General features: G+C 34.9%; 1 protein-coding gene across 1 annotated transcript in view; it reads right to left on the bottom strand.

Annotated features, from left to right (window-relative positions):
- The window catches only part of col25a1 (collagen type XXV alpha 1 chain), a 345048-nt gene that overhangs the window by 320469 nt on the left and 14650 nt on the right, over positions 1-9929 (bottom strand). The window contains exon 2 of the mRNA XM_016575979.1: positions 3185-3192. The gene's annotated coding sequence lies outside the window, so the exon portion shown is untranslated. The remainder of the gene's footprint in view (positions 1-3184; positions 3193-9929) is intronic.

Genomic DNA, 9929 nt, shown 5'->3' with positions numbered 1-9929 from the left:
CATTAAGGTTCCCTTTATAAAGTGTTTATAAAGGTGTTCATAAATGACTAATAACTAATTTACAAATGCATTATAAATCATTGATAAGCAGTTATAAATGCATGAATAAAAAGGGTGATTTTAATGCAATACCTGCCAAATAGTGAGCCATTTTAACTCGCGTTATAAATGCTTAATAAATATATTTATTAATACTTATTTCACTCAAAACTAGATTCCTGATTTATTTAATGATGCAGCAAAAAATGACTTTTATAGTGAGACTGAAGGGTGTTGTATGCATGGTTCTCTCATTTATATCTCATGACTGTCACTTTGTGTACAATGTTTCTTACCAGAATCTACTCTGTACATTACTCTGTACCTCATCTGTACATATGCTGCAAAAGTTCATGATTCCTATCCACAGCAATGATTAGAAACTGTTATATTTTGTTTATCAAGATGAAATTATCAAACTTTATTTTGGGGCGGAAAAAATCATAAAAGCACAACCATGGCTTGATGAATTATCAATAATGAAAATTGTAATTCCAATATTAGTAACCTCTGAACCTTAATGTAAATAATTTATGCATGAGTTATAAATGTTAATAACCTGTGAAAGCGAACCTTAATGTAAAGTGAACACCTGTGAACATTTATTAATGAGTTATAAATGTTAATAACCTGTGAAAGTGAACCCTAATGCAAATTGTACACCTGTGAACCATTTATTTATGAGTTATAAACATTAATAACGTCTAAAAGTGAACCTTAATGTAAAGTGAACAGCTGTGAACCATTTATTAATGAGTTATAAATGTTAATAACCTGTGAAAGTGAACCTTAATGTAAAGTGGACACCTGTGAACCATTTATTAATGGTTAACGTTATTAACGTTTATAACTCATTAATAAATGGTTCACAGGTGATCACTTTACATTAAGGTTCACTTTCACAGGTTATTAACATTTATAACTCATTAATAAATGGTTCACAGGTGTTCACTTTACATTAAGGTTTTCTTTCACAGGTTATTAACGTTTATAACTCATTAATAGTTCACATGTTCACTTTACATTAAGGTTCACTTTCACAGGTTATTAACATTTATAAGGCATTAATAAATGGTTCACATGTGTTCACTTTACATTAAGGTTCACTATCACAGGTTATTAACATTTATAACTCATTAATAAATGATTCAAAGCTGTTCACTTTACATTAAGGTTCATAAGTTATGAGATATAAATGAAAAAATATAAATAACACCCTTCCGACACGCTATAAAAGTCTATTTTTGCTGCATCATGAAATAAATCAGAAATCTGGTTTTGAGTGAAATGCATTTGTAAATGAGTTATTAGTCATTTATGAACACCTTTATAAACTCTTTATAAAGGGAACCTTAATGTAAAGTTTTACCAATAATCTTTATACAACTTCTTTATACAACTATTATTCTATATAGATTAATTAATTAAATAAATTGTGAAGAATGTGTTAATATATGTGACCCTGGACCACAAAACCAGTCATAAGTAGCACAGGTATATTTGTAGCAATAGCCAACAATACATTGTATGGGTCAAAATTATCGATTTTTCTTTTATGCCAACAAATCATTAGGATATAAAGATCATGTTCCATGAAGATATTTTGTAAATTTCCTAACGTAAATATATCAAAACTTAATTTTTGATTAGTAATATGCATTACTAAGAACTTCATTTGGACAACTTTAAAGGTGATTTTCTCAATATGCTGCACCCTCAGATTACAGATTATTCAGCTTTCAGATGATGTGTAAATCTCAATTTAAAAAAAAGACCCTTATGACTGGTTTTGTGGTCCAGGGTCACATAAATTAAACAATATATTAATATATATTAATGGCGCCCTAGACAAAATGTTTCATGGGTGCATGGGCCTCCCTCTCCAGGATGCAATGAGTGACAAGCATGAGCCCCTGAGATTGTTTTGGAGGGGCTCTCTGGAGCGACCTGTTTTGAGTCCTTCATTTTGGCCCTAAAGGACTCGTTGTTCCTCTAAAACTAGTTCCAACTGGTATATTCATAGGTATAGTCTGAAATATGACTGTTTTTATCTCTTTTTAACATTTTTGGTGGGTTGTTATTCTTAGAATTCTTAAATAATAGGCTGTCATTACACTGTAAAACTATGACGAGCAATGAAATAGAATCATAAGTGAAAGAAAAGGATGGAGTTACACTAACTTATCCATGGAAATGGAAAAGCGCTCAAATGACCTGTAAATGGACAAAGGCCATTGAAAACCACATACATCCCTATTGTTCATCGGCAAGTAATAATCATTATTCACATATAATATAGTTAATTTATGTAGACAGCCAGTTCTGGTCAGAATTCAAGAGTATACATTTCTTTTCTGATACAGCCCATGTAAAAAATACAGTAGGCCTTTATTCTCACCATCAGCCTTAAAAATCATAATATACAATTCAAAACCTTTGACTACAACTAGGACAAAGCATCTAACAATAAATTAGTGACCTGCACACATGCATATCCTGTATAAAAGTCTTAAAGCATGCTGTTGGGACAGTAAGGTGATGTTTTTCAAGTCACATGTATTTTCATTTATCAACACAAATTGCTCCTTTTTTATATAATCTTCAATACTTTGCAGCCTATAACCCTAGATGACTTTCAGGTGGTGTTGATGCACACATCCTTTGGACAAATATCTTAAAATTCCCTTTCTAAGCACTTGAGGACTTCAGTGAGCTGACCATCATCACTGCCTTTGACTGCCAGAGCTATGTATGGTTTAAATACAAATATGGGTTGATCAGTTTGGTCAGCAGAGAGCTTCAATCCATGTGAGGTAGACAGTTCCAGTGATCAGTCTGCATATACTGAAGTGAGACTCTCTCTCTCTCTTTTTTTTTTTTGCAACATCTGGCAACCTTAAAATCTTTATAGCTTTTGCAGGGTGTCACAGGAATCCATGGACCCATTTGAATGGGAATAATGTTCTCCTTTAGGAAGGACTATATGTAAAATAGTAGTAAGAAAAAAGTGGGAAAACTTTTATGATGTCATCTCTATTCAAATAGACAATACTTTTTCAGTCTGAGTGCGACATACAATATTCTACCTGTTATAATGTTGAATTAGTCATGCACAAAGCATTCAGCTTGTTGCCATGGTACTTACAGGAGGTCCTGGGGAAAAAGCAGAAAATAAGAAAAATTAGTTATAATTTATTCAAATTTGTTACAGGTGAGATTATTTGCACATTTATGAAAGACATCCAGCAGCTGCTGCTGATACCCCCCCATCCATGTTCCAACATTTTACTGGCTGAAAATGACGTTCTTTTTGATAAAGAGCATCCTTGCAGGGGGATAGAGACAAAAATTCCTCTACTTCTGAATACTAATTTCAATGGCACAAGAAGAGAGTAATCACATTTCTGCATTTGTGCGCAATCTCAAATAAAATCATTAGTAAAACAGGCTTCCCAGTAGTTATACAACTGCTTGAGATAGCAGATGATTAATTTGTGATCTTGCAGAGTGTTTAGTTCAGACGCATTCAACCCCACAGTGTTGTCAACAGTACCAACCGGGATACTATTCAATACTGAAATTTTAAAAACGTCCATTTCCCACTAAGATTTGAACGCTTTTGGGCAGATTCTTAAACAGCGCTGACTGGTCATTGTGTTCACATACGTCTGTGATTGGCTTCAATGATCATCGCTTCACGCTCTTCACCGAGCGTTCACACAGAAAAATCATTGAAGCCAATCACAGACATATCTGTTGACCAATCAGCGCTGTGTTAGAATCTGCTCAACAGCACTCAAATCTTGGCGGGAAATTGAAGTTTTTAAAATTTCTGTACCAAATGGTATCTCGGTCAGTACTTCTGACAACACTACAACCCTAGTTGATGAATCAGTGTTTTTACTGACCAAAGTCAGTAATTACTATAACTGGATCTGGCAACATAGCATAGGCAGTGCCTGTGCCCTCACTCACAATTCTCTTTCTCAAGCCCCATTCACTGCGCCAGCATCTTGCAGCAACATGAATCGCTCTGCATCATTTTCACACCACAGACATTAAACAATGGAGGCTACTCTGTTCCAGGCCCCATGTGTTTTTTTTTTCTTTTTTTCCCCACACTTATAGTGTGAGTAGTCAAGTGGCAGCTCAACAATCGGACCATATAGTATTAGAACCAAAAATGTGAGCTTTGGCTGTACATCATGATTTACTCGTACAGAATGAGTTGGTATTTAAAAAAAACTTTACTGAAGTCACAGTGTATTTAGGGAATGAAAGCTAACTCATTTTTTACAGTTAGTTTTTGCAACTGGCCTGGATGACACACAGCAGCATGAACAGTATTATATAAAATTTAAAATGTTGCTTCGTTTTATGAGAGAGCTGGCACATCAACGAGGGAGACAAAGAAACTAGCTGAAAGATACCCAGAGTGCCCAGACAGACAAATAAACTTTTGTTCTTAATTTATGCTATTCTACTCTCTAGTCTACTATGTTCATTTTGCACTGTTTTAATTGTAACACAGCAGGTTTGTTAGGCAATATGGAGATAAGCACCCACAGGTAAGTATATCAGAGATATTGAAGGTTGTGGATGAATGAATAAGAGTCCTTTCTGTGTTACCAGGGTGAAGTTGTGATTGTGAAGAGGAACTCTGTGAAGAAGTTAAGCACGCACGCCTTGTTACTAATGTGAAGAGCATTCAAATACCTAGTTCAGCCGTCAATTGGCTTACAAGAAAATAAGGGAAGGAGATCACAAGGAAGACATAGGAGATCACAATGGAGGTAAGTAGTCCATAGTCAGCGATGAGACCAAACAAAGTGTGACTGAGAGGTGTGCGCTTATATGCAGGGGTTGAATGGCGTGATAATGAGGAGCAGGTGCAGGTGATTCAGAATTTATGGCGGGAAAGTTATACACTTTTATTGTAGTATTTTTTAAAATATTATTTTCCATTTTCAACTCAGTCACTTTTAGTATTAAAAAACAATACAATTGATTTATATAGTGTTCCTGCTGATGTATGCTAATATAGTGCTGGTCTAGCTGGTGGACCAGCATATTCATGTTGTCCTCAAGCAAAATGGGGCTGGTGATGTTGGTTCACCAGCATGATCTTGCATGGTTGAGTGTCAGTAGGTCAGCTGTCTGTATGCAAGCAGTGTTTTGGGGACAAACAGATTTTGCTTGCATATTTCTCTATCTAACACATTAATGATGTAAAGGAAAAACAATATAAGGTTAAAACATTATTTACTGAATCATATGGTAACTTTGTAATTTCTTTTGCTCCCTCTGATGAAAGTAGAAATGAAAATTTTAATTGCTTTAGTTATGATTACATTCTTAATCAATGTCACTGGTAAACTGGTAAAACATTTCAAAGCATCAAAGGAATTGTCTCCTGCATCATAAGATCTTTACACAAATCTGTTAAAATCAGTTAAAAAGAGCTTGCGTACATTGCATAACAAAAACATTTAGATATAGGAAAACCAAAAAATGCCTAATAGAAGCTTAATCATAGGCAGTTTGTTCATTAAGAGGTGTTATAAGAATAGCTCTTTCAATGGGACAGTTAACCTGTTTTTAAAGACTTTCATACTTATTTGGGAAGTCACATATGTCCAAATCCAGCTGTCAGTCATTGATTTCAAAAAGTGCACATAGTAACAGAGGATGATTTTAATATGTGCTGTCAGGACCATGAAATATTGTTAAAAATAGTGATATTATGCACTTTCAACAATTGCTGAAATTCAACCAATGTCCATGGCCAAGTGCCCAACTAAAGGGAACACTAATCACTTTAATGGAAAAGTTAGTCACGTTAGTCAAGCTCGCATCAGCTGACTCTCAGCTGATCCACGTCTACCTATAGGGATGCGACGCCTATCACAGCAATCATAAGGTCCTTCAGTACTATCACCAGTTTCGCGTTGCTCAATAGCTGATTAAATGGCGAATTCGGCAGGCAAAACACCATCACTAGGAATCGGGAATTTAGCGAGTGGAATTCGTTTCCCCAATGGACTCACTTCCGATTCATTCAGGTTCGTTAACTTGAACACGTGAATTCACTGCATTGATCATAAGCTGCCTGATTCGGAAGTGACCGAGTTAGCATTACTTCACGCATCGCTACTCATTGGCATGGACGCCATGATTTATGTGACTGACTAAAGAAGTTCAGATAAGGAACTTCATCCCCAAGAAGGATATCAAGAGATCAAGCATCCACGTCACAGCTGCTATGTTTTTCTCTCTCGAACGTCTTCACAAGCTAAGTTCCTTTTAATGCTTTAATGCAGTTACTCGCTCGAGAAGAATGTCTCTAAAGATATGTGTTTTTGGATGTGAGGAAAAGATAGCCTTATTCAGTGTTATGTGAGCAGTGGATGCAATTTGTTTTTCCGGGGCAGCAATGGAGATCACAAGCATGTTTGGTTGTTCCCGTCATACGGTGACAAATGTTTTATAACAAGGTACATTCTTGCAATGGATTTGCACATCGTTTCATACTGAAAGACGGAGCAGTCCCAGCATTAAAAGATCCGGGTCATGACCAGGGTCATCAAATGTCTGTGTTTGTTGCCAATCAGCCCATAAGTGCTTGCGACTCTTCAGCTCTGCCCACGGCTCGACTTCAGTAGCTCGACTGTTTCGGAGAGAATCGTTAAGCTGTATCTTTCTTTATAAATCTGATCAAACTGAAGACTCTTTGGAGATGTGAGTGATGCAATACTACACTGCATAATAATCGTCATAATCGTAAAACCGTGATTATTCCTCAGACAATATTCGTACCAACTAAATCTATAATCGTTGCATCCCTACTACACTATAGGTACTCAAGATAACACAAGATTGGCTGAAACGGTGTGTGTTATGTCACATTTAACCTAGTCAAGTCGTCTTTATTTTTATAGCACTATAGCAAGATTTAAGAAGCAGGAAATAACGACCATGGTGCAAACGGAATAATTTCTGCTGCAGTGCAGCTCCAAAGAGAAATGGCAAACGGTCGTTGTTCAGTTGAAGTTGTCTGCATCCGAAAACCTAGGCTGCTGACATGCTGCCTCGCTGCCTATCAGCCAATGATTTCGCAGGGAGCGTTTGTTCGCTTAGGTAATTCATGAAACTGATATCGGACATTCTTCTGAGGCAGCTTGACGGTTCAACGATCTACAACTAAATAGAACGAGCTTGGTGATAACTAAGTGAATATTTAATTACTTAATACTGTTTTCTCGCTAGAAATAACTTCTCTGCCTTTAAATATCGACTCGATGAAGGTATCTCAGGAGGCAGGAAGTGAAGTTAGCATTGGATTTGACGTGTCTCGATGCCTTCCTACCTTGAAATGTGTCCTCCAAAGGCAGCATTTTCCAGTTTCAAATGCAGCCGTCAGTTCAGTGTTGATTCTGCTCCGGTATCAGACACGCATGTTCTGTCTAGTCGTATTGGAAGCACGCTTGTTCTTAAGCTGTCTGGTTGTTATTGGAAGCACGCTTGTTCCTAAGCTGTCTGGTTGTTATTGGGAGCACGCTTGTTCCTAAGCTCTCTGGTTGTTATTGGAAGCACGCTTGTTCCTAAACTATGCTGGTAGGGATGCAACGATTACAGATTTTGTTGGTACCATTATAGTCTGAGGAATAATCACAGGTTTCACGATTATTATGATTATTATGCATATATTAATTTCACAACATTACTAATGTATAAAATTATATGAACACTTTTTAGATAAAGTGTTATGTATTGCTGCCATTTGAAACAGAAATAAATAAAATACAGCACAAAATAATAATAATCCTTCAGATCCTTCAGAAATAATTCTAATATGCTGATTTGCTGCTCAAGAAACATTTCACATTATTGTCAATGTTAAAAACAGTTTTGCTGCTTAATATTTTTGTGGAAACAATACCATGATACCACTCAAACATTTGTATAAGATTTAACAAAGAGAGAGAAATTAATTTTATTCATCATGCATGAAAGTGATAAAAAGTGAGTGAAGACATTTAAAATGATTTCTATTTAATAAATGCATTAACACATTTAATTAATATATTTGATAATTGCAAATAAATGCTGTTCATTAAACTTTCTATTTATCAAAAAAATCCTGAAAAAATAGTGTATCACCATTTCCACACAAAACATGAAGCAGCAAAATTTTCAACATTGATAATAATCAGAAATGTTTCTTGAGAGTCATAAATTGTAATGATTTCTAAAAGATCATGTGACACTGAGAACTGGAGTAATGATGAAGAAAATTCTGCTTTGCATAGATTATTAAATTATTACATTTAATATTTTTTTAATAATTGAAAACTTTTTTTTTTTTTGTAATAATATTTCAAAATATTGCTGTTTTTTTTTACTTTATTTTGACCGAATAAATTCAGCCTTGATGAGACATGTAATGATCAGTCCACTGAAGGCGAGTTGAAGATGAACCCAAGTACAGTTTATTTAAACAAGGTGAAATCCAAAATCCAAACATCCAAACATAATCCAGACAAAGACTTGACTTGACTTGACTTGACTTGACTTGACTTGACTTGAACAGACTTGACAAGGCATGAACAGACTTGACTAGGCATGAACAGACTTAACTCACCGACAGCAGATTGCAACATTAAAGCTAGACCAAGAACAAAGGCAACATGAGGGCTATTTATATCAAACAATGAGGGTCACATGACCAACAAATGAGAAACAAGACACATGACTAAGACAATATATTATATAAGATATATTTTTAATGTGCTAAAATATATATTTTTAATAATAAGTGCAGGGGGCGTGGCTTGGGGCGTGGTCATTTTGCTGCTTTTTTTGTCACTAGCTGATCACATGCCTGAGGAATACATTAAACAATTTTAACTGAGTCAGGTTGAAGCATACTAAACTCAACACAACATCTTAATCCAACACAATAGGAATAAAGTCATGAATCCGAGTAATCTCTTGTTTAATATGTATTTCCCAGGGCACATTATGCAACATACATTTAAACCATCACATTAAGAATGCAAAGGAGAGCAAGTAGAAAATACAATATTACTTTAATAATAATAATAATAATGATAATGTGACCAAACTACAAAATAAAAGACATGAAAACAATGAACAAGAAACAAAACCCAATCCCCACATTACAGATGAAGGTATTTATTTCACAATCATTAATAATTTGGCAGGTACTTTAATAATAATAACAATTCTATTAATACTTTATTATGTTATATTTTTGTCACTAGCTGATCACATGCCTGAGGAATACATTAAACAATTTTAACTGAGTCAGGTTGAAGCATACTAAACTCAACACAACATCTTAATCCAACACAATAGGAATAAAGTCATGAATCCGAGTAATCTCTTGTTTAATATGTATTTCCCAGGGCACATTATGCAACATACATTTAAACCATCACATTAAGAATGCAAAGGAGAGCAAGTAGAAAATACAATATTACTTTAATAATAATAATAATAATGATAATAATAATAATAGCAAAAAATTCACGTGGAGAGTCATAATGCACAGCCAGCACCAAACGGACAGAACGGCAAAACTAACTGAATTTATATAAATAAATAACATAATATAAATAACAGCCACCATTTAGAATTAAACAAACTTGTATTTGATAACCCGAGCTGACCAAACAGTTAATTGTGAAATGTTTGCGCTTTGTAGAGTAAAGTACCGGCAGTTCAAGCATTTTCATAATCTCTAATTTGTATAAAAAGACTTTGATTCTCGAAATCATTCTTGTTAAGTAGTTGTCACCGGAAAAAAACTTTTACCCTGCAAGCGCCAGTCTGGAAGCCAGAAACACGGAAGTGTGAAAAAGGCTAAT

Source organism: Sinocyclocheilus rhinocerous, unplaced genomic scaffold (assembly GCF_001515625.1).
Source record: "Sinocyclocheilus rhinocerous isolate Xijiao unplaced genomic scaffold, SAMN03320098_v1.1 scaffold1015, whole genome shotgun sequence".
Classification (NCBI taxonomy): Eukaryota; Metazoa; Chordata; class Actinopteri; order Cypriniformes; family Cyprinidae; genus Sinocyclocheilus; species Sinocyclocheilus rhinocerous.
Note: the sequence above shows the minus strand (reverse complement) of the source record. Positions and strands in the feature narration are given on the sequence as shown.